This window comes from Procambarus clarkii, chromosome 5, assembly GCF_040958095.1.
Source record: "Procambarus clarkii isolate CNS0578487 chromosome 5, FALCON_Pclarkii_2.0, whole genome shotgun sequence".
Lineage (NCBI taxonomy): Eukaryota > Metazoa > Arthropoda > Malacostraca > Decapoda > Cambaridae > Procambarus > Procambarus clarkii.
The window spans coordinates 7,491,447-7,516,268 of NC_091154.1; the positions used below are offsets into that span (position 1 = coordinate 7,491,447).

Consider the following 24,822-nt stretch of genomic DNA (forward strand, 5'->3'; position numbering starts at 1 on the left):
ACAAGAATGAGAGGAGAAGATGAACTAGCCATGCTTGATCTGATATTTACCCTAAATGAGTGGGATATAAGGGAGGTTAAGATGGAAGCACCCTTGGGAATGAGTGACCACAGTGTATTGAACGTTGAGTACCTGGTAGAGCTAGGAATTATCTCCCCCCAAAAAGAACTAGGAAACAAAAGGCTGGCATACCGAAAGGGGAACTATGAGGAGATGAGACGTTTCCTAAGGGAAATACCTTGGGACACAGACCTAAGAGATAAGTTTGTGCAAGATATGATGCACTATGTTACCCAAAAGTGTCAGGAGGCAGTAAACAGGTTCATTCCGTCCCAAAGGGAAAAATCCAAGAAGCAAAAGAAGAATCCATGGTATAATAGGGCATGTATGGAAGCAAAGAGACTGAACAAAAGGACGTGGAGGAACTTCCGGAATAACAGAACACCAGAAAGCAGAGAGAGATACCAGAGAACCAGGAATGAGTACGTCAGGGTGAGAAGAGAAGCAGAGAAAAATTATGAAAATAATATAGCAAGCAAAGCCAAGACCGAACCAAAGCTACTCCATAGTCACATCAGAAGGAAAACAACAGTGAAAGAACAGGTAATGAAACTTAGAACAGGCGAGGACAGGTATACAGAGAATGACAAAGAGGTGTGTGAAGAACTCAACAAGAGGTTCCAGGTCTTCACAATAGAACAAGGTGAGGTCACTGTGCTAGGAGAAAGGGAAGTAAACCAGGCGGCCTTGGAAGGGTTCAAAATTACGAGTGAGGAGGTCAAGAGACACCTGCTTGATCTGGATGTTAGAAAGACCGTTGGTCCAGACGGGATCTCACCATGGGTACTGAAAGAGTGTGCAGAGGCACTTTGCTTGCCACTCTCCATAGTGAATAGTAGGTCACTGGAGACGGGAGACGTACCAGAAATATGGAAGACAGCGAATGTGGTCCCAATATACAAAAAGGGCGACAGGCAAGAGGCACTGAACTACAGGCCAGTATCCTTGACTTGAATACCATGCAAGGTGATGGAGAAGATCGTGAGAAAAAACCTGGTAACACATCTGGAGAGAAGGGACTTCGTGACAAATCGCCAACATGGATTCAGGGATGGTAAATCTTGCCTGACTGGCTTAATAGAATTCTACAATCAGGTGACAAAGATTATGCAAGAAAGAGAAGGCTGGGCGGACTGCATTTTCTTGGATGGTCGGAAAGCCTTTACCACAGTACCGCATAAGACGCTGGTACATAAGCTGGAGAGACAGGCAGGTGTAGCTGGTAAGGTGCTCCACTGGATGAGGGAGTACCTAAGCCATAGGAAGCAGAGAGTTACGGTGAGGGGTGAGACCTCAGATTGGCGTGAAATTACCAGTGGAGTCCCACAGGGCTCTGTACTCGGCCCTATCTTGTTTCTGATATATGTAAATGATCTCCCGGAGGGTATCGATTCATTTCTCTCAATGTTTGCTGACGATACCAAAATTATGAGAAGGATTAAGACAGAGGAGGACAGCTTGAGGCGTCAAGAAGACCTAGACAAACTGAAAGATGGTCGAACAAATGGTTGTTACAGGTTAACATTCCTTGCGTTGATTCCGGGTCCCCGCATCAGTAACATCTTTGGGGAGTCACTAAGGCCTATGTCTGGAAGGGTTATTAAGGCCTATCAGCCTCTGATTCGTTATTGAGGCCTGTCGTGCGTCGCTTCCCTAACCTACTTGATGTAATGAAGATATTTATTACATATATTGAAACATTGTAATTTTATATCGCTTTTTTCGGGATATTGAATTTCTAGGCAACTACATAAATTTAATTTTAGACATGTCATTAAAAACATTTGTAAATTTAATAAAACTTTTAAAATATTACCATATTTAAAAAATACTTATTTCTTGTCCGCAGTAAACTGCAATATATAAACGAAGTTTGTTTCTATATATTAGTTCTTTCTGCACCTTTTTAAAATTTTTGAAAAAAAAATAAAATAATAATCCTTCATAGACTGATGAACACGAACAAAGTGACACTGCAGATGTTAACAAGTTTCATGACGTGATGCACCTTATAATGGGGCCGCCCCCGACCCGCTTGTGACCGTCTTTCACACTCTAGAGTCAGAGAGAGAGAGACCCGGGGGTTGATATCTCGCCAGACCTGTCCCCTGAAGCTCATATCAAGAGGATAACATCAGCGGCAAATCCCCGGTTGGTCAACATAACAACAGCTTTTAGAAACCTGTGTAAGGATTAATTCAGAACTTTGTATACTACGTATGTCAGAGCAATCCTGGATTATGCAGCTCCAGCATGGCGTCCATATTCTCGTCAACCATAAGACTAAACTGGACAAGATTCACAGGTTTGCCTCCCCGGTGGAGGCGGAAACAAATGGGGCAGAGTTTTTTCACCCTGATGCCCCTGTTTACCTAGCAATAAATAGGTACCTGGGAGTTAGACAGCTGCTACGGACTGCTTCCTGGGGGTGTCTAACAAAAAGGAGGACTGATCGAGGACTGGGCCGCGGGGACGCTAAGCCCCGAAATCATCTCAAGATAACCCAGACTAATACCCGTGCTGAGGGTTATGAGAAGAGACTACAGGAATTAAACCTCACGTCGCTGGAAGACAGAAAAGTTTGAGGAGACATGATCACCACATACAAGATTCTCAGAGGAATTATTAGAGTAGATTAAGGCGGTCTATTTACCACAGGAGGCACATGCACTAAGGGACACACGTAGAAACTGAACACCCAAATGAGCCACAGAAACATTAGAAAGAACTTTTTCAGTGTCAGAGTAGTTAGTAAATGGAATGCATTAGGCAGTGATGTGGTGGAGGCTGACTCCATACACAGTTTACAATGTAAATATGTTCGAACCCAGTAGACTCAGGAACCTGTACATCAGTTGATTCACAGTTGAGAGGCGGAACCAAAGAGCCATAGGTGAACCCCCACAAGCACAACTAGGTGAGTACACACTCACACACACATCCCCAGGATGCAGCTCGCTGAGGTTGTCAAACTCCCTGGGCTTGCAGGCATGCAAGCATACCTCCACAGATATCTTCTTGAGGTTATCTTGAGATGATATCGGGGCTTTAGTGTCCCCGCGGCCCGGTCCTCGACCAGGCCTCCACCCCCAGGAAGCAGCCCGTGACAGCTGACTAACACCCAGGTACCTATTTTACTGCTAGGTAACAGGGGCATAGGGTGAATGAAACTCTGCCCATTGTTTCTCGCCGGCGCCTGGGATCGAACCCAGGACCACAGGATCACAAGTCCAGCGTGCTGTCCGCTCGGCCGACCGGCTCCTTCACCTTGGCGGCTATATCATTCCCGCACTGCTGTTCTCATGATAGCAAAACATATTTTATATTCTTAGTATTAGTTAATAAGTTATTCATGGTCTTTCTTCTAAGACTTCTCTGACCTCCTGGTACCCGTCTTTCTAGAAAGCTAGGTGCCTACTCTCGTCTTCTCTTCCTCTCGCCACAGTTGTCATATTAAGTACATAATTAAAGATTAGTACACAATAGTCACTTCCCCCTATGGCGTTACACGTTTAATGTTATCAATGTACATTTGGCGTTGAGGAAACTCTAAGTGTACTCTTGCAGTTGGTGTCCCCTCTCATCTCAGTGAGGGACACCAACCTCCGTAATATGATGTGCTAGACAGTGCCTTTCTGCAACTTCTACTAGTTTTACTCTCCACGTTTCTTCCCCCTTCTGCTGAATCCATTGATTCCCAGTTAGTTTCCCTCATGATTGAAATCTCCCTTTATGAGTAGCTTTACTCTCAATCTAAGGGATAATTTAGCCACACGTTGTTGAGATTTATACAAGCTCTCTTTGTATTCTCGCATGCCTGGCTCGGTCTCACTGTGATTCTCTGTGGGAGAATCACAGTGAATCATCGCTGCCACAACCACTTTTTCCGCTTTAACTAAAATGATTCCTGCGACACTATTGTTGGCAGCCTCCTCAAAATTTAGCTCTTCCTTCATGCTGTCTCTTTTGACGAGCAGTGACTCTCCTCCGCCTTCTCCTCTGCTTTCTTTCTCTTCTTGTTATGTCTGGAGAATATTGCCTTAGTCATCATATTAATTTACTCGCCTGGCGTTCCGCGAGCGCTAAGTCATGGGTTCGTATCCTGGCCGGGGAGGATTTACTGGGCGCAATTCCTTAACTGTAGCCTCTGTTTAACGCAACAGTAAAATGTGTACTTGGATGAAAAAACGATTCTTCGCGGCGGGGATCGTATTCCAGGGACCTGCCCGAAACGCTACGCGTACTAGTGGCTGTACAAGAATGTAACAACTCTTGTATATATCTCATCTCAAAATTATTTAAGTTCTACCATGCTTTGCATGTGTGTGTATATATGTATGTATATATGTATATGTACGTATATGTGTGTGTGTGTATGTATATGTATGTGTATAAAGTATATATGGAAGCTGATCAGAATTACATTTCACATTTGTAAATGCACATTAATGACACTATGTAAAAGACACATCGAACACTTTATGTAGGGCATACGTAAATCTGTGTGTCTATGTATTTACATATGTAAATTAGCTTAGCATTTTAAAAGCACCGAATCACCTTCTGTGGTTGAGTGTTCAATAAACCCTTGAACTATATGTTTAACACTTCTCTAACCCTGTCCATGGAGGACAGAAGAAAATGTATATATGCTGGTTAGCATTGTAAATGTGTGGCCACGTCTGTGGTAGAAAAAAATAATAAAAACAAAAAATTGTTTTACATCAGAATTTGTTTCATCAGTCTATTCTTGTAGTTCATCTGCTTTGTATGACATTCCATCAGCTTTTGTGTAGCAGATATTTATGTTCTTCATTGATGCTCTGTTCTCTGTATGGGCAGCTCGAGTCAGGGATTGAGATACTGATTGGTTCAGGTGTATAAGGTGTGAGGGATTGGAGGAGAGAGTTTTCAAGTTTTTCACAGATTAAGGAGCAAATCAAGAATACAATACTCTCAACTATCAAAAGTCGCCACAGAGCCAAAGTAGCGGAAGGAAGATCCACTGCGATATGGAACAAGCCGCTGGGTACTACTCCTTCATGCCTGACAAAAAGATATCCAGAGATATTGCAGTAGCCATACACAGACTCAGACTTGGTTACAAGTGCTGCTGGGAGGTAATGAACCCAATACTTACAGAGTGTTATATCTGTGGAACAGAATCAGAGGCGCCACTATTGCACTACTTACTGGAATGTGAAGCTACTGAACCCCTGCGCATCAAACTCAACATTAATCCAACGACAGCAGCTGCATTAGATGTACATTCCACAGCAACTACAATGATTAGAAAAGTCGTTAAAGAATGAGACTCACTAGTGAACATTCTGCACCCACATCCGCCACTAAGATAATGTTATTAAAACACGACTAAAACAGAAGCGAAAAAGAAACAAGGGGAAAAGGAGGAAACTCCACCTCCATATAAAACTTTGACCCAAATATCAAAGTAACAAGGTTATCGCAAATAACCGAACTCAATTTCGGGCTCACCATAGCCCGTGCTACATGGACATTTCGTTCTGAGTAGCTAAATCTAAAACAACAACAACAACAGGAGGAGAGAGCCAGGGAGTAGAAGGTAGTGAGGTAGTGGTGGTTAATGGGGTTATTGGTAAAGAGGGAGGGAGCTTGTTGGTAGGGAATGGACTGTGAATATATGCTCTGGAACAGGAACTGGCGGGATGGAGAGAGGTGAGAGGTTGTGAGGCTCACCTGGAGGATGGAGACAGGTGTGGACCGTGAGATATAATGACAAGTTGTCAACACTGGTTGTAGCTGTGCGCCTCCCTGGCTCCCTGGCTGGTCTTGTGCAAGTTTAGTTTAGTTTTAGTTTAGTTTTTATATATACAAGAGTTGTTACATTCTTGTACAGCCACTAGTACGCGTAGCGTTTCGGGCAAGTCCTTAATCCTATGGTCCCTGGAATACGATCCCCTGCCGCGAAGAATCGTTTTTTCATCCAAGTACAGATTTTACTGTTGCGTTAAACAGAGGCTACATTTAAGGATATGCGCCCAGTAAATCCTCCCCGGCCAGGATACGAACCCATGACAAAGCGCTCGCGGAACGCCAGGCGAGTGTCTTACCACTACACCACGGAGACTGCTAGTCTATCAGGCACGTGCCTCGATCCTTCTCTTCGTGCCAATACTTTGAACTAGTTACTCCCGAGGCTGCCAAGAAGTGGCGTGGGTTCCTTCCCCCTTGTTCTCCACTTCTTCAACATCTTTAATCTCTCTCTCTCTCTTCCTTCTTGTTCTTGTTCTTTGTCTGTTCTACCTTTCTTTATATTTATTTTTTGTTCATGCCCTAATATAAAGAATATCGTTCTCAAGCCTTCTATACTTCTCTGTTTACTTCTGCGTCTCAGTGGGATTCCTGGTGCCCGTTAATTTGTAAATACCAATTTTAGTGGTCTAAGTCTTCTGTGTACCTGTGCTGTTATATATGAACCTAGTCTGAGACGTACTACTCAGTCTCTTTCAGTCTTGTATATGCATCGTGTGTGTGTGTGGGGGGGGGTGTATTTATGTAAGTGTATGTGTGGAAGCAAGGAGCGGTTTGCGTGTATTTGAAGAGTCTGTGTATAGGTGGGTGTTAGGGGGTGGATGTGTCTGTGTATATGTATTCAACTAGTTATATTCACCTAGTTGTGCTTGTGGGAGTTGAGCTCTGCTCTTTCGGCCTGCCTCTGAACTGTCAATCAATCAACTGATTTTCACACACACACACACACACACACACACACACACACACACACACACACACACACACACACACACACACACACACACACACACACACACACACACACACACACTCACACTCACACTCACACACACACACACACACACACACACACACACACACACACACACACACACACACACACACACACACACACACACACACACACACACACACACACACACTCACACACACGCACACACATACAAGAAACTTTTTAACCCAGCATGTCAGAGAACCCACAAGGATGAGAGGCAATGACGAACCAGCGAGACTCGACCTAGTCTTCACTCTGAACTCGGTTTTGAGGACCCAGTAGGAATGAGCGACCACAGTGTACTGGTGTTTGAGTACTTGATTGAAGAAGGGTTATTGAACTCGAGGAGGGATACCGAAACCAAAAGGTTAGCATACCGAAAGGGAAACTATGAGGAGATAAGAAAATTCCTAACAGATATAGCATGGGAAACAGAGCTCAGGGGAAAGACGGCCCAAGATATGATGGATTACATCACGCAGAAGTGCAAGGACGCAGCAAACAAGTTTGTCCCAGTCCAAAAGGAAAACAGAGAAATGAAGATGAGAAACCCATGGTTTAATCAGAGATGTAGGCTAGCTAAGCAGCAAAGTAAAAGGGCATGGAGAAACTATACGAATAGCAGGACACTGGAGAGCAGAGAAAGATACCAGAATGCCAGGAATGAATATGTCAGGATGAGAAGAGAGGCAGAAGGACAATACGAAAATGACATCGCAAGCAAGGCAAAGACTCAGCTTAAATTGTTGCATAGTCACATTAGGAAAAAACAACAGTAAAGGAACAGGTTATGAAATTAAGGACAGGGGCAGAAGGATTCACTACAAATGACAAGGAAGTGTGTGAGGAAATGAATAAGAAATTCCAGGAGGTCTTCACCTTAGAGCAAGGAGAAATCCCAGAGATAAGAGAGGGAATAGCTAACCAGGAACCACTGGAAGAGTTTGAGATTACCAGTAGGGAAGTAAGGAAGTGTTTACTAGAGTTGGATGTGACGAAGGCTATAGGCCCAGATGGAATCTCCCCTTGGGTTCTAAAGGAAGGAGCAAGAGAACTGTGCCTACCACTCTCCATAGTGTATAACAAATCACTGGCAACAGGGGAACTGCCAGATATTTGGAAAGCAGCTAACGTAGTCCCGATATACAAGAAAGGGGATAGACAGGAGGCACTGAACTACAGGCCAGTGTCCCTAACCTGCATACCATGCAAGCTGATGGAGAAGATTGTGCGAAAAAAACTAGTGGAGCATCTGGAGCGAAGGAACTTTGTAACACAGCATCAACATGGGTTCAGGGATGGCAGGTCCTGCCTCACAGGGTTACTTGAATTCTATGACCAGGCAACAAAAATAAGGCAAGAAAGAGAAGGGTGGGCAGACTGCATATTTTTGGATTGTCAGAAAGCCTTTGATACAGTGCCACACAAGAGGCTAGTGCGAAAGTTGGAGATGCAGGCTGGAGTGAAAGGGAAGGTACTCCGGTGGATAGAGGAGTACCTAAGCAACAGGAGACAACGAGTCTGTGTGAGGGGTGAGGTCTCAGATTGGCGAGACGTCACAAGTGGAGTCCCGCAGGGGTCAGTCCTTGGACCTATACTGTTTCTGGTATATGTAAATGATCTCCCAGAGGGTATAGATTCGTTCCTCTCAATGTTTGCCGGATGACCTGGATAGACTGAGTAAATGGTCCAACAAATGGCTGTTGAAGTTCAACCCGAGTAAATGCAAAGTAATGAAACTAGGCAGTGGAAACAGGAGGCCAGGCACAGGATACAGAATAGGAGATGAAGTACTCAATGAAACAGACAGAGAGAAAGATCTAGGAGTTGATATCACACCAAACCTGTCTCCTGAAGCCCACATAAAGAGAATAACGTCTGCGGCATATGCGAGGCTGGCTAACATCAGAACGGCGTTCAGGAACCAGTGTAAGGAATCATTCAGAATCTTGTACACCACATATGTAAGACCAATCCTGGAGTATGCGGCCCCAGCATGGAGCCAGTACCTTGTCAAGCACAAGACGAAGCTGGAAAAATCCAAAGGTATGCTACTAGACTAGTCCCAGAACTAAGAGGCATGAGTTATGAGGAAAGGCTGCGGGAAATGCACCTTACGACACTGGAAGACAGAAGAGTAAGGTGGGACATGATCACAACCTACAAAATCCTCAGGGGAATCGACTGGGTAAACAAGGATGAACTATTCAACACTGGTGGGACGCGAACAAGGGGACACAGGTGGAAGCTGAGTACCCAAATGAGCCACAGAGACGTTAGAAAGAACTTTTTCAGTGTCAGTGTAGTTAGTAAATGGAATGCACTAGGAAGTGATGTGGTGGAGGCTGACTCCATACACAGTTTCAAATGTAGATATGATAGAGCCCAATAGGCTCAGGAACCTATACACCTGTTGATTGACAGTTGAGAGGCGGGACCAAAGAGCCAAAGCTCAACCCCCCGCAAGCACAATTAGTTGAGTTCAATTAGGTGAGTACACACACACACACACACACACACACACACACACACACACACACACACACACACACACAGGAGACAGCCCGTAACAGCTGTGTAACTCCCAAGTACCTATTTACTGCTAAGTAACAAGGGCATCAGGGTGAAAGAAACTCTGCCCATTTGTTTTCCGTCATCGCCGGGTATCGAACCCGGACCCCCCCCCTAAGAATACGAGTCCCAAGCGCTGTCCACTCAGCCACAGGCCCCCCTGTGTGGGTGTAGGTGGATAGGGCATGAGGTGAAAGAGCCGGGTAGTGCCAGACATTGAATTAGAGATGAATCAGCTTGTACTGTGAGTGTACATAGTTGGCCCTGTGCCAGCCCCGCCCTCTCTCTCACGCACGCGCGCGCGTGTGTGTGTGTGTGTGTGTGTGTGTGTGTGTGTGTGTACTCAACTAATTGTACTCACCTAATTGTGCTTGCGGGGGTTGAGCTCTGGCTCTTTGGTCCCGCCTCTCAACTGTCAATCAACAGGTGTACAGATTCCTGAGCCTATCGGGCTCTATCATATCTACACTTGAAACTGTGTATGGAGTCAGCCTCCACCACATCACTTCCTAATGCATTCCATTTGTCAACCACTCTGACACTAAAAAAGTTCTTTCTAATATCTCTGTGGCTCATTTGGGCACTCAGTTTCCACCTGTGTCCCCTAGTGCGTGTGCCCCTTGTGTTAAATAGCCTGTCTTTATCAACCCTGTCGATTCCCTTGAGAATCTTGAATGTGGTGATCATGTCCCCCCTAACTCTTCTGTCTTCCAACGAAGTGAGGTTCAATTCCCGTAGTCTCTCCTCGTAGCTCATACCTCTCAGCTCGCGTACTAGTCTGGTGGCAAACCTTTGAACCTTTTCCAGTTTAATCTTATGCTTGACTAGATATGGACTCCATGCTGGAGCCGCATACTCCAGGATTGGTCTGACATATGTGGTATATAATGTTCTGAAAGATTCCTTACACAAGTTTCTAAAGGCCGTTCTTATGTTAGCCAACCTGGCATATGCTGCTGATGTTATCCTCTTGATATGAGCTTCAGGGGACAGGTCTGGCGTAATATCAACCCCCAGGTCTTTCTCTCTCTCTGACTCTTGAAGTATTTCATCTCCCAAGTGATACCTTGTATCTGGTCTCCTGCTTCCTACCCCTATCTTCATTACATTACATTTGCTTGGGTTAAACTCTAACAGCCATTTGTTCGACCATTCCTGCAGCTTGTCCAGGTTTTCTTGAAGCCTCAAGCTGTCCTCCTCTGTCTTAATCCTTCTCATAATTTTGGCGTCGTCAGCAAACATTGAGAGGAATGAGTCTATACCCTCTGGGAGATCATTTACGTATATCAGAAACAGGATAGGTCCAAGCACAGAGCCCTGTGGTGATTTCCCGCCATTCTGAGGTCTCACCCCTCACTATAACTCTCTGCTTCCTATTGCTTAGGAACTCCCTTATCCACTGGAGCGCCCTACCAGTTACTCCTGCCTGTTTCTCCAGCTTATGCATCAACCTTTTATGGGGTACTGTGTCAAAGGCTTTCCGACAGTCCAAAAAAATGCAGTCCGCCCATCCTTCTCTTTCTTGCTTAATCTTTGTCACCTGATCGTAGAATTCTATCAAGCCTGTAAGGCAAGATTTACCCTCCCTGAACCCATGTTGATGGGTTGTCACGAAGTCTCTTCTCTCCAGATGTGTTACTAGGTTTTTTCTCACAATCTTCTCCATCACCTTGCATGTGTGTGTGTGTGTGTGTGTGTGTATGTGTGTGTGTGTGTGTGTGTGTGTGTGTGTGTGTGTGTGTGTGTGTGTGTGTGTGTGTGTGTGTGTATGTGTGTGTGTGTGTGTGTGTGTGTGTGTGTGTGTGTGTGTGTGTGTGTGTGTGTGTGTGTGTGTGTGTGTGTGTGTGTGTGTGTGTGTGTGTGTGGGTGTGTGTGTGTGTGTGTGTGTGTGTGTGTGTGTGTGTGTGTGTGTGTGTGTGTGTGTGTGTGTGTGTGTGTGTGTGTGTGTGTGTGTGTATGTGTGTGTGTGTGTGTGTGTGTGTGTGTGTGTGTGTGTGTGTGTGTGTGTGTGTGTGTGTGTGTGTGTGTGTGTGTGTGTGTGTGTGTGTGTGTATGTGTGTGTGTGTGTGTGTGTGTGTGTGTGTGTGTGTGTGTGTGTGTGTGTGTGTGTGTGTGTGTGTGTGTGTGTGTGTGTGTGTGTGTGTGTGTGTGTGTGTGTACTCACCTAATTGTGCTTGCGGGGGTTGAGCTTTGGCTCTTTGGTCCCGCCTCTCAACCGTCAATCAACTGGTGTACAGATTCCTGAGCCTACTGGGCTCTATCATATCTACATTTGAAACTGTATGGAGTCAGCCTCCACCACATCACTTCCTAGTGCATTCCATTTACTAACTACTCTGACACTGAAAAAGTTCTTTCTAATGTCTCTGTGGCTCATTTGGGTACTCAGTTTCCACCTGTGTCCCCTTGTTCGCGTCCCTCCAGTGTTGAATAGTTCATCCTTGTTTACCCGGTCGATTCCCCTGAGGATTTTGTAGGTTGTGATCATGTCCCCCCTTACTCTTCTGTCTTCCAGTGTCGTAAGGTGCATTTCCCGCAGCCTTTCCTCATAACTCATGCCTCTTAGTTCTGGGACTAGTCTAGTAGCATACATTTGGACTTTTTCCAGCTTCGTCTTGTGCTTGACAAGGTACGGGCTCCATGCTGGGGCCGCATACTCCAGGATTGGTCTTACATATGTGGTGTACAAGATTCTGAATGATTCCTTACACAGGTTCCTGAACGCCGTTCTGATGTTAGCCAGCCTCGCATATGCCGCAGACGTTATTCTCTTTATGTGGGCTTCAGGAGACAGGTTTGGTGTGATATCAACTCCTAGATCTTTCTCTCTGTCTGTTTCCTTAAGTACTTCATCTTGATTTGATTGTTGCCGCCGAAGGCGGCTAGTTTATTGTGCACCCCATACTCATCCTGTGAGCGGTAGCGCAAAAGCATTACAGAGGGCACAAAAGGTCTTTATCAGACCTCATCTTAGATTATTACATAAACAATTTCTTCAATCCTTCACACCTTATAGTTACAATGTCAGCTAGTTACAGAGAAAGTGCTATTACAATAGCTACATATTTACAGTAAGTCATCATACATTAATGGTAGGTCTTATCGCTAATACATAATAGTTTGGCCAATGGGGATATTACAGAGTCATAGGGGAGCTTCTGTTTATTATTAGTCCTCACAATACACTACTTGTTTCTGAATCTCATATGTCGTTCATCTACTGGAAGCGAAATGTGGGTACAGTGCAAGGATTTCAGGTAATTTATCCATGGTAATAAGATAGGTTGCCATATCATACAGAGTGAGCTTAGATTTATCTCTAAAAGGCTCAATTTTACAACAATCCAAGATATAGTGTTCGAGTGTGTGTCCCTGCCTATGTCCACACACTTTACACTTTACTTCATCTGGATCCCTATACAAGCCGAACTGCCAGAGATACTTGTAGCCAAGTCTTATACGAGCTGTGACAACATCTGTTAGTCTACTGACTTTGTTACTTGCCCCATACACATGTTTTACTTCACACATTTCATTGTGATGAACAATGGACCTGCTAGTTCCAGTTTGCACTGTTCTACTTTCTTCTAATCCATCCAGGAGTTCTCGTCTAATGACACTTTTAAGGGACCTATTTGATAACTCAAGATTCCGTTCAATACTGTCTTTATTTACTGCAGCCTTAGCAAGGGCGTCAACTTTGTCATGTTCCTGCATGCCAATGTGAGAAGGAATCCACAACATTTTTATATTTACCCTCTTGCTAAGTATTCTTATATATCTACGTCTAGCTTCCAAGACAAGCACGTTATTACTTGATTGCAGACTGTTTATTGCTCGTAGTGAGGATAGGGAGTCAGAAATAATTAAGCTGTCTTCCTCAGTGTTGTCAATAAGTTCGAGTGCTACCAGTATCGCTACCAACTCGGCTTGCATTGTGGACGCCCAGTTACTAATTCGGATATTTCTTTGAATTGTGCTGGCATCGGGCTGATGAGCAATAACAGCACTTCCTGCCCTCCCTGTAGCTGTATTGAGTGATCCGTCAGTGTATATGGTCTGTGCAATGTTGTTTTCAGCTTGTATATTGTGAATGTGTTCTATGGTGCTTAATTTAGCAGCAAGCTGAGCATGAGGGTTGCTTGTGATTAGTTTCTTGGTGGGGTATGCAGGGGTCAGGATGTCAAAAGGTACTATCTGCCAGGGTGGAAGGAAGTGCTGTACTCTTTCATCTGTATATACATCGTGCAGTCCCATCATTTTAATATGAGTGGCTGTTCTTTGAATCCATTTAGACTCGCTGGTTCCATTACGTATGTGTTCTAACAGTGCAACTGACACAATGTTGTTTTTGTTATCACGCAGCAGCTTTAGTCCCATCATAAGATTAATTTCAAATATTCTATCTCGAATGCTAAGTATATTTAATTCTTTCCGCATGTTGAGAACTTTGGTAGTTATAGGACAGCCAAGTATAATTCTGAGTGCTTCATTTTGCATTTTTTCAAGTCTATCAATACTTTTGCCATTCTGCAGGACCAAAGCTGGTGCATGATAGTCTATCAGAGACCTTATATACGCTAAATACATCATTCTTGCTATTCTAATATTAACACCATATTTCGGGCTGTACCCCACTACAGTTCTGAGAGCCTTGAGTCTGTCTCTACATTGTTGATGTAACTTATTGACTGCAGTTGAGGTACAAGGGACAGAGACTCCAAGGTATTTGAAAGAAGAGACATAGTCTATTGGTATGTTATCTATCTTAAGTTTTCGTGGTCCACTTTTGCGGTTGCCAATTTGTCTGTTAAATACCTTAGTTTTAGCAGCGTTGATTACAAGACCAAGGCTCTCACAAGCTGTATGTATACAATTTAAGACTGTTTGCATTTCGCGGTGGGTTTTAGTATGCACAAGGATGTCATCTGCATAGCTGATAGTGATGTTTGCCGGACTAGTTGGGATTGATTTTAGTAAAGCATTAATTAGAACATTAAACAAGGTAGGACTAAGTACTCCTCCTTGTGGGGTGCCTAGTTGCATTACTTTAGTTTCACTCTTGTAGCCTTGGAACAGTGCAGAGGACTCCTATTCTGTATCCTGTGTCTGGCCTCCTGTTTCCACTGCCTAGTTTCATTACTTTGCATTTACTCTGGTTGAACTTCAACAGCCATTTGTTGGACCATTCACTCAGTCTATCCAGGTCATCTTGTAGCCTCCTACTATCGTCCTCTGTTTCAATCCTCCTCATAATTTTTGCATCATCGGCAAACATTGAGAGGAACGGTGTGTGTGTGTGTGTGTGTGTGTGTGTGTGTGTGTGTGTGTGTGTGTACTCACCTATATGTACTCACCTATATGTGCTTGCAGGATCGAGCATTGACTCTTGGATCCCGCCTTTCTAGCTATCGGTTGTTTACAGCAATGACTCCTGTCCCATTTCCCTATCATACCTAGTTTTAAAAGTATGAATAGTATTTGCTTCCACAACCTGTTCCCCAAGTGCATTCCATTTTTCTACTACTCTCACGCTAAAAGAAAACTTCCTAACATCTCTGTGACTCATCTGAGTTTCCAGTTTCCACCCATGTCCCCTCGTTCTGTTATTATTACGTGTGAACATTTCATCTATTTCCACTTTGTCAATTCCCCTGAGTATTTTATATGTCCCTATCATATCTCCTCTCTCCCTTCTTTTCTCTAGTGTCGTAAGGTTCAGTTCCTTCAGCCGCTCTTCATATCCCATCCCTCGTAGCTCTGGGACAAGCCTCGTCGCAAACCTCTGAACCTTCTCCAGTTTCTTTATGTGTTTCTTCAGGTGGGGGCTCCATGATGGCGCGGCATACTCTAAGACGGGTCTCACGTAGGCAGTGTAAAGCGCCCTAAAAGCTTCCTCATTTAGGTTTCTGAATGAAGTTCTAATTTTCGCCAGTGTAGAGTACGCTGCTGTCGTTATCCTATTTATATGTGCCTCAGGAGTTAGATTAGGTGTCACATCCACTCCCAGGTCTCTTTCTCGAATCGTTACAGGTAGGCTGTTCCCCTTCATTGTGTACTGTCCCTTTGGTCTCCTGTCACCTGATCCCATTTTCATAACTTTACATTTACTGGTGTTAAACTCCAGTAGCCATTTCCCTGACCTTCTCTGCAGCCTGTTTAAGTCCTCTTGGAGGATCCTACAATCCTCGTCTGTCACAACTCTTCTCATTAATTTTGCGTCATCTGCAAACATTGACATGTATGATTCCACTCCTGTAAACATATCATTTACGTAAATTAGAAAGAGGATTGGTCCCAGCACCGATCCTTGAGGTACTCCACTGTGTGTGTGTGTGTGTGTGTGTGTGTGTGTGTGTGTGTGTGTGTGTGTGTGTGTGTGTGTGTGTGTGTGTGTGTGTGTGTGTGTGAGTGTGTGTGTGTGTGTACTCACCTAGTTGTACTCACCTAGTTGTGCTTGCGGGGGTTGAGCTCTGGCTCTTTGGTCCCGCCTCTCAACCGTCAATCAACAGGTGTACAGATTCCTGAGCCTATTGGGCTCTATCATATCTACACTTGAAACTGTGTGTGTGTGTGTGTGTGTGTGTGTGTGTGTGTGTGTGTGTGTGTGTGTGTGTGTGTGTGTGTGTGTGTGTGTGTGTGTGTGTGTGTGTGTGTGTGTATTCACCTAGTTGTGTTTGCGGGGGTTGAGCTTTGCTCTTTCGGCCCGCCTCTCAACTGTCAATCAACTGTTTACTAACTACTTTTTTTTCCACACCACACACACACACCCCAGGAAGCAGCCCGTGACCGCTGACTAACTCCCAGGTACCTATTTACTGCTAGGTAACAGGGGCGTTCAGGGTGAAAGAAACTTTGCCCATTTGTTTCTGCCTCGTGCGGGAATCGAACCCGCGCCACAGAATTACGAGTCCTGCGCGCTATCCAACAGGCTACCAGGCCCCTGTGTGTGTGTGTGTGTGTGTGTGTGTGTGTGTGTGTGTGTGTGTGTGTGTGTGTGTGTGTGTGTGTGTGTGTGTGTGTGTATATGTCTGTGTGTACTTACCTAGTTGTGCTTGCGTGTGTGTTTTGCAGAGTGCAACCATATACAAGGGGTGACAGTAGTGACCCATATACACAGGGTGACAGTAGTGACCCATATACAAGGGGTGACAGTAGTGACCCATATACAAGGGGTGACAGTAGTGACCCATATACACAGGGTGACAGTAGTGACCCATATACAAGGGGTGACAGTAGTGACCCATATACACAGGGTGACAGTAGTGACCCATATACAAGGGGTGACAGTAGTGACCCATATACAAGGGGTGACAGTAGTGACCCATATACAAGGGGTGACAGTAGTGACCCATATACAAGGGGTGACAGTAGTGACCCATATACAAGGGGTGACAGTAGTGACCATATACAAGGGGTGACAGTAGTGACCCATATACAAGGGGTGACAGTAGTGACCATATACAAGGGGTGACAGTAGTGACCCATATACAAGGGGTGACAGTAGTGACCCATATACAAGGGGTGACAGTAGTGACCATATACAAGGGGTGACAGTAGTGACCCATATACAAGGGGTGACAGTAGTGACCCATATACAAGGGGTGACAGTAGTGACCCATATACAAGGGGTGACAGTAGTGACCCATATACAAGGGGTGACAGTAGTGACCCATATACAAGGGGTGACAGTAGTGACCCATATACAAGGGGTGACAGTAGTGACCCATATACAAGGGGTGACAGTAGTGACCATATACAAGGGGTGACAGTAGTGACCCATATACAAGGGGTGACAGTAGTGACCCATGTACAAGGGGTGACAGTAGTGACCATATACAAGGGGTGACAGTAGTGACCCATATACAAGGGGTGACAGTAGTGACCATATACAAGGGGTGACAGTAGTGACCCATATACAAGGGGTGACAGGACTGAAGTATACACAAGGGGTATAACAAAAGGGGACATTAACAGTGTGGTAAAAACACAAAATAAAACACGAAACAACTGGAAGTAAACTGAGTAAGTTTACCCGGGAAAGTCCTGGGTAAATACTGGTTTATGGCGCCAAAATGGAAATAAATAAGAGAGACTTCGTAAAAGCATAAGAGGGTGAATACTCCCGCCGTTTACCCGCTGGACTTCCTCCAGTCTCCGGCAATGCTCCGGCACAGAGAAAGTCTGGCGTGACGGCCTTGCGAAGTCACTATAGAGCATGTTCAGTGCATCAGGGGCCAGAGGATCCTAGCTTGAATAACTTTTAGCACGTCGGGATCACCCAGTTATACGGCGCGAGGCTGAGGTCATCCTGATTCGCTTCCTGATTCAAAGATTTTCTCAGGCAGAGCGAGGCTGTGAACCAGAGGAGCCTCGCCAGCTGGGGCGAGAGACTATATGGAGGTTGCTGTAGTGAGCCCTGACGGTGGTGGTGCAGTAGAGGCTGCCACTGTGGGCCGGGTGCCAGGGAGGAAGTGAAGATACCCGCCCACTACAGAGGAGGCGTGCAGACTGTCACGGTGCTAGCCAGCCAGATAGCCAGCCAGCCAGATAGCGAGTCAGCCAGATAGCCAGCCAGCCAGATAGCCAGCCAGCCAGATAGCCAGCCAGCTAGCCAGCCAGCCAGCCAGATAGCCAGATAGCCAGCCAGCCAGATAGCCAGCCAGCTAGCCAGCCAGCCAGCCAGATAGCCAGATAGCCAGCCAGCCAGCCAGCCAGCCAGCCAGCCAGCCAGCCAGCCAGCCAGCCAGCCAGCCAGCCAGCCAGCCAGCTAGCCAGCCAGCCAGCCAGCCAGCCAGCCAGCCAGCCAGCCAGCCAGCCAGCCAGCCAGCCAGCCAGCCAGCCAGCCAGCCAGCCAGCCAGCCAGCCAGCCAGCCAGCCAGCCAGCCAGCCAGCCAGCCAGCCAGCCAGCCAGCCAGCCAGCCAGCCAGCCAGCCAGCCAGCCAGCCAGCCAGCCAGCCAGCCAGCCAGCCAGCCAGCCAGCCAGCCAGCCAGCCAGCCAGCCAGCCAGCCAGCCAGCCAGCCAGCCAGCCAGCCAGCCAGCCAGCCAGCCAGCCAGCCAGCCAGCCAGCCAGCCAGCCAGCCAGCCAGCCAGCCAGCCAGCCAGCCAGCCAGCCAGCCAGCCAGCCAGCCAGCCAGCCAGCCAGCCAGCCAGCCAGCCAGCCAGCCAGCCAGCCAGCCAGCCAGCCAGCCAGCCAGCCAGCCAGCCAGCCAGCCAGCCAGCCAGCCAGCCAGCCAGCCAGCCAGCCAGCCAGCCAGCCAGCCAGCCAGCCAGCCAGCCAGCCAGCCAGCCAGCCAGCCAGCCAGCCAGCCAGCCAGCCAGCCAGCCAGCCAGCCAGCCAGCCAGCCAGCCAGCCAGCCAGCCAGCCAGCCAGCCAGCCAGCCAGCCAGCCAGCCAGCCAGCCAGCCAGCCAGCCAGCCAGCCAGCCAGCCAGCCAGCCAGCCAGCCAGCCAGCCAGCCAGCCAGCCAGCCAGCCAGCCAGCCAGCCAGCCAGCCAGCCAGCCAGCCAGCTAGCCAGCCAGCCAGCCAGCCAGCCAGCCAGCCAGCCAGCCAGCCAGCCAGCCAGCCAGTTTTCCTCGGCCAGACAGGTAAAACTCTTTCCTCGCGTTTAAAACAGCATTCATACGCTATTCGTACAGCCCAGCAATCCAGTGCATTGTATTTACATTCCAGTTTATGTAATCATTCTATCGACTTCACAGGGGCAAAATGTATTGTTAAAAGTAAGGATTTTGTTGAACGAAACGTGATCGAGTCTGCTCTGATCAAACACTGTAACAACAGCCTTAATGTGAGCCCCGGTATGTACAAGTTGGATCCCTATTTAAGCCTCAATATAGCACGTCAAAACAATATAGCAATCATTTAAACACGTATGGCACTTGGAGATATTAATAGGAGCTGCCTTGTATGGGCCAATAGGCCTTCTGCAGTTACCTTCTTTCTTATAATTCCTTTCCTCCACTTATTTTTGGTGGTCAGGTGATCTGCCCAGGTGGATATAATGGTCTGATCAGCAATCTTATCCTCATTCTACTTTGCTCTGATGAAGGCGAATTAGCCGAAAACGCGTTAAGCATTTTCTATTTTTCATATGTGGTTATTCTGCATATATATATATATATATATATATATATTATTAAATATGACCGAAAAAGTAAGATTAATAATTCTAACACGAATTTTCTCAATCTTTCGTACATTACGCTTCACTGTTGGAGGTAAATCAAAAATCACTTCTCCAAAATTCATTTTTATTTCTAGTCTGACGCGACACGGGCGCGTTTCGTAAAACTTATTACATTTTCAAAGACTTCACAAATACACAACTGATTAGAACTTGCGTTTCCCTGATTTTATATCTACATTTGAGTGAGGTGGGAAGGGTGATGTGGCATTACATTTGAGTGAGGTGGGAAGGGTGATGTGGCATTAACACAAGACAGAACACTAGGGGATATTAATAGGGTATTAAAAGTATCAACAGGATGACAGAACAGAAACAATGGGTATTGAATAGAAGTGTTTGTAGAAAGCCTATTGGTCCATATTTCTTGATGCTTCTATATTGGAGCGGAGTCTTGAGGTGGGTAGAATATAGTTGTGCAATAATTGGCTGTTGATTGCTGGTGTTGACTTCTTGATGTGTAGTGCCTCGCAAACGTCAAGCCGCCTGCTATCGCTGTATCTATCGATGATTTCTGTGTTGTTTACTAGGATTTCTCTGGCGATGGTTTGGTTATGGGAAGAGATTATATGTTCCTTAATGGAGCCCTGTTGTTTATGCATCGTTAAACGCCTAGAAAGAGATGTTGTTGTCTTGCCTATATACTGGGTTTTTTGGAGCTTACAGTCCCCAAGTGGGCATTTGAAGGCATAGACGACGTTAGTCTCTTTTAAAGCGTTCTGTTTTGTGTCTGGAGAGTTTCTCATGAGTAGGCTGGCCGTTTTTCTGGTTTTATAGTAAATCGTCAGTTGTATCCTCTGATTTTTGTCTGTAGGGATAACGTTTCTATTAACAATATCTTTCAGGACCCTTTCCTCTGTTTTATGAGCTGTGGAAAAGAAGTTCCTGTAAAATAGTCTAATAGGGGGTATAGGTGTTGTGTTAGTTGTCTCTTCGGAGGTTGCATGGCTCTTCACTTTCCTTCTTATGATGTCTTCGATGAAACCATTGGAGAAGCCGTTATTGACTAGGACCTGCCTTACCCTACAGAGTTCTTCGTCGACTTGCTTCCATTCTGAGCTGTGGCTGAGAGCACGGTCGACGTATGCGTTAACAACACTCCTCTTGTACCTGTCAGGGCAGTCGCTGTTGGCATTTAGGCACATTCCTATGTTTGTTTCCTTTGTGTAGACTGCAGTGTGGAAACCTCGGCCCTTTTCCATGACTGTTACATCTAGAAAAGGCAGCTTCCCATCCTTTTCCGTCTCGTAAGTGAAACGCAGCACGGAACTCTGCTCAAATGCCTCCTTCAGCTCCTGCAGATGTCTGACATCAGGTACCTGTGTAAAAATGTCGTCAACATACCTGCAGTATATGGCCGGTTTCAAGTTCATGTCGACTAAGACTTTTTGCTCGATGGTACCCATGTAGAAGTTTGCAAACAGGACACCTAGGGGAGAACCCATGGCGACCCCATCTACTTGCTTATACATGTGCCCATCCGGGCTCAAGAAGGGTGCCTCTTTAGTACAAGCTTGGAGTAGTTTCCTCAGAATACTTTCTGGCATGTCAAGAGGAGTACAGGCTGGATCACGATACACTCTGTCGGCTATCATTCCGATTGTCTCGTCCACAGGTACGTTGGTAAACAGCGATTCTACGTCCAACGAGGCTCTTATCCCTGTGGCCCGTGCGCCCCGCAGTAAGTCCACAAATTCCTTTGGAGACTTCAGGCTGAAGGCGCAAGGAACATAAGGAGTCAGCAGGCCGTTGAGTCGCTTCGCCAGTCTGTACGTGGGTGTGGGTATCTGGCTAATGATTGGCCGAAGTGGGTTTCCAGGCTTGTGCGTCTTGACATTTCCATACGCATATCCAGGTTTATATTCCCCAATGATCTTTGGCAGGTGGAGTCCGGATTTCTTGGCGTTCACAGTTTCGATCAGTTTGTTGACCTTTGCTTTTAATTCGGCTGTAGTGTCCTTCGTTACCCTTTGGAACTTAGTTTGGTCAGAGAGTATGATGTTCATTTTCGCCAGATATTCGTCTTTTTTAAGAATGACATATATTGGCGACTTGTCACCTCTCCTGACAACTATCTCCTTGTTCTCACGAAGGCTTTTAGCTGCCGCTTTAAGCTCGGGGGACAGTATGGTGCTTCTGTAGTTGCCTCGATTCTTTCCTCCTTCTGCAATAAGTTCTGCTTGTAAGGTATCTTTGGTAGTGACCTTCTTTTGTGTCTCGAGGTCGAATATGTCGTCCAACAGAATTTCCAACTCTACTTTCCGGGCCATTTCACTCGGTCTGGACATAACATGACAGTTTATGCCCAGATTTAGGAGAGTGACTTGGTCCTCAGTGAGGTTAATTCCTGCAAGGTTCAGGAAGCCATCTCTTGGTCGTGGCTTCCTGAACCTTGCAGGAATTAACATCACTGAGGACCAAGTCACTCTCCTAAATCTGGGCATAAACTGTCATGTTATGTCCAGACCGAGTGAAATGGCCCGGAAAGTAGAGTTGGAAATTCTGTTGGACGACATATTCGACCTCGAGACACAAAAGAAGGTCACTACCAAAGATACCTTACAAGCAGAACTTATTGCAGAAGGAGGAAAGAATCGAGGCAACTACAGAAGCACCATACTGTCCCCCGAGCTTAAAGCGGCAGCTAAAAGCCTTCGTGAGAACAAGGAGATAGTTGTCAGGAGAGGTGACAAGTCGCCAATATATGTCATTCTTAAAAAAGACGAATATCTGGCGAAAATGAACATCATACTCTCTGACCAAACTAAGTTCCAAAGGGTAACGAAGGACACTACAGCCGAATTAAAAGCAAAGGTCAACAAACTGATCGAAACTGTGAACGCCAAGAAATCCGGACTCCACCTGCCAAAGATCATTGGGGAATATAAACCTGGATATGCGTATGGAAATGTCAAGACGCACAAGCCTGGAAACCCACTTCGGCCAATCATTAGCCAGATACCCACACCCACGTACAGACTGACGAAGCGACTCAACGGCCTGCTGACTCCTTATGTTCCTTGCGCCTTCAGCCTGAAGTCTCCAAAGGAATTTGTGGACTTACTGCGGGGCGCACGGGCCACAGGGATAAGAGCCTCGTTGGACGTAGAATCGCTGTTTACCAACGTACCTGTGGACGAGACAATCGGAATGATAGCCGACAGAGTGTATCGTGATCCAGCCTGTACTCCTCTTGACATGCCAGAAAGTATTCTGAGGAAACTACTCCAAGCTTGTACTAAAGAGGCACCCTTCTTGAGCCCGGATGGGCACATGTATAAGCAAGTAGATGGGGTCGCCATGGGTTCTCCCCTAGGTGTCCTGTTTGCAAACTTCTACATGGGTACCATCGAGCAAAAAGTCTTAGTCGACATGAACTTGAAACCGGCCATATACTGCAGGTATGTTGACGACATTTTTACACAGGTACCTGATGTCAGACATCTGCAGGAGCTGAAGGAGGCATTTGAGCAGAGTTCCGTGCTGCGTTTCACTTACGAGACGGAAAAGGATGGGAAGCTGCCTTTTCTAGATGTAACAGTCATGGAAAAGGGCCGAGGTTTCCACACTGCAGTCTACACAAAGGAAACAAACATAGGAATGTGCCTAAATGCCAACAGCGACTGCCCTGACAGGTACAAGAGGAGTGTTGTTAACGCATACGTCGACCGTGCTCTCAGCCACAGCTCAGAATGGAAGCAAGTCGACGAAGAACTCTGTAGGGTAAGGCAGGTCCTAGTCAATAACGGCTTCTCCAATGGTTTCATCGAAGACATCATAAGAAGGAAAGTGAAGAGCCATGCAACCTCCGAAGAGACAACTAACACAACACCTATACCCCCTATTAGACTATTTTACAGGAACTTCTTTTCCACAGCTCATAAAACAGAGGAAAGGGTCCTGAAAGATATTGTTAATAGAAACGTTATCCCTACAGACAAAAATCAGAGGATACAACTGACGATTTACTATAAAACCAGAAAAACGGCCAGCCTACTCATGAGAAACTCTCCAGACACAAAACAGAACGCTTTAAAAGAGACTAACGTCGTCTATGCCTTCAAATGCCCACTTGGGGACTGTAAGCTCCAAAAAACCCAGTATATAGGCAAGACAACAACATCTCTTTCTAGGCGTTTAACGATGCATAAACAACAGGGCTCCATTAAGGAACATATAATCTCTTCCCATAACCAAACCATCGCCAGAGAAATCCTAGTAAACAACACAGAAATCATCGATAGATACAGCGATAGCAGGCGGCTTGACGTTTGCGAGGCACTACACATCAAGAAGTCAACACCAGCAATCAACAGCCAATTATTGCACAACTATATTCTACCCACCTCAAGACTCCGCTCCAATATAGAAGCATCAAGAAATATGGACCAATAGGCTTTCTACAAACACTTCTATTCAATACCCATTGTTTCTGTTCTGTCATCCTGTTGATACTTTTAATACCCTATTAATATCCCCTAGTGTTCTGTCTTGTGTTAATGCCACATCACCCTTCCCACCTCACTCAAATGTAATGCCACATCACCCTTCCCACCTCACTCAAATGTAGATATAAAATCAGGGAAACGCAAGTTCTAATCAGTTGTGTATTTGTGAAGTCTTTGAAAATGTAATAAGTTTTACGAAACGCGCCCGTGTCGCGTCAGACTAGAAATAAAAATGAATTTTGGAGAAGTGATTTTTGATTTACCTCCAACAGTGAAGCGTAATGTACGAAAGATTGAGAAAATTCGTGTTAGAATTATTAATCTTACTTTTTCGGTCATATTTAATAATATATGTCTACAGGAAAGACTGCTACCAAAATATACTAATATATATATATATATATATATATATATATATATATATATATATATATATATATATATATATATATATATATATATATATATATATATATATACACATGAGTTCTTACATTCTTGTACGGACACTAGCAAGGACAGCGTTTCGGGCAGGTCCTTAAGCCAAATGTTCCCTGGAATACGACCCACCAAATCGTTTAACAACCAGGTACCCATTTTACTGTTGAGTAAACAGAGGCTACAAATAAGGATTGGCGCCCATTCAATCCTCCCCGGCCAGGATATGAACCCAGGACAAAGCGCTCTTCGAGACTAATGATTCGTTGTGCTTTTTTTATGGACACTGAATCGAATTTTCAGTTTATAGAAAAATAATACAAGATAA

General features: G+C 45.6%; 1 protein-coding gene across 9 annotated transcripts in view; it reads left to right on the forward strand.

Annotated features, from left to right (window-relative positions):
* The window catches only part of LOC123764084 (bestrophin-3), an 80,744-nt gene that overhangs the window by 14,057 nt on the left and 41,865 nt on the right, over positions 1-24,822 (forward strand). Inside the window, exon 1 of one of the 9 annotated variants that reach the window (XM_069339086.1) lies at positions 18,896-19,009. The exons of the other annotated variants lie outside the window; for them this stretch is intronic. The gene's annotated coding sequence lies outside the window, so the exon portion shown is untranslated. Of the gene's footprint in view, positions 1-18,895; positions 19,010-24,822 lie in introns of those variants that run through there. 9 annotated transcript variants of the gene reach the window in all.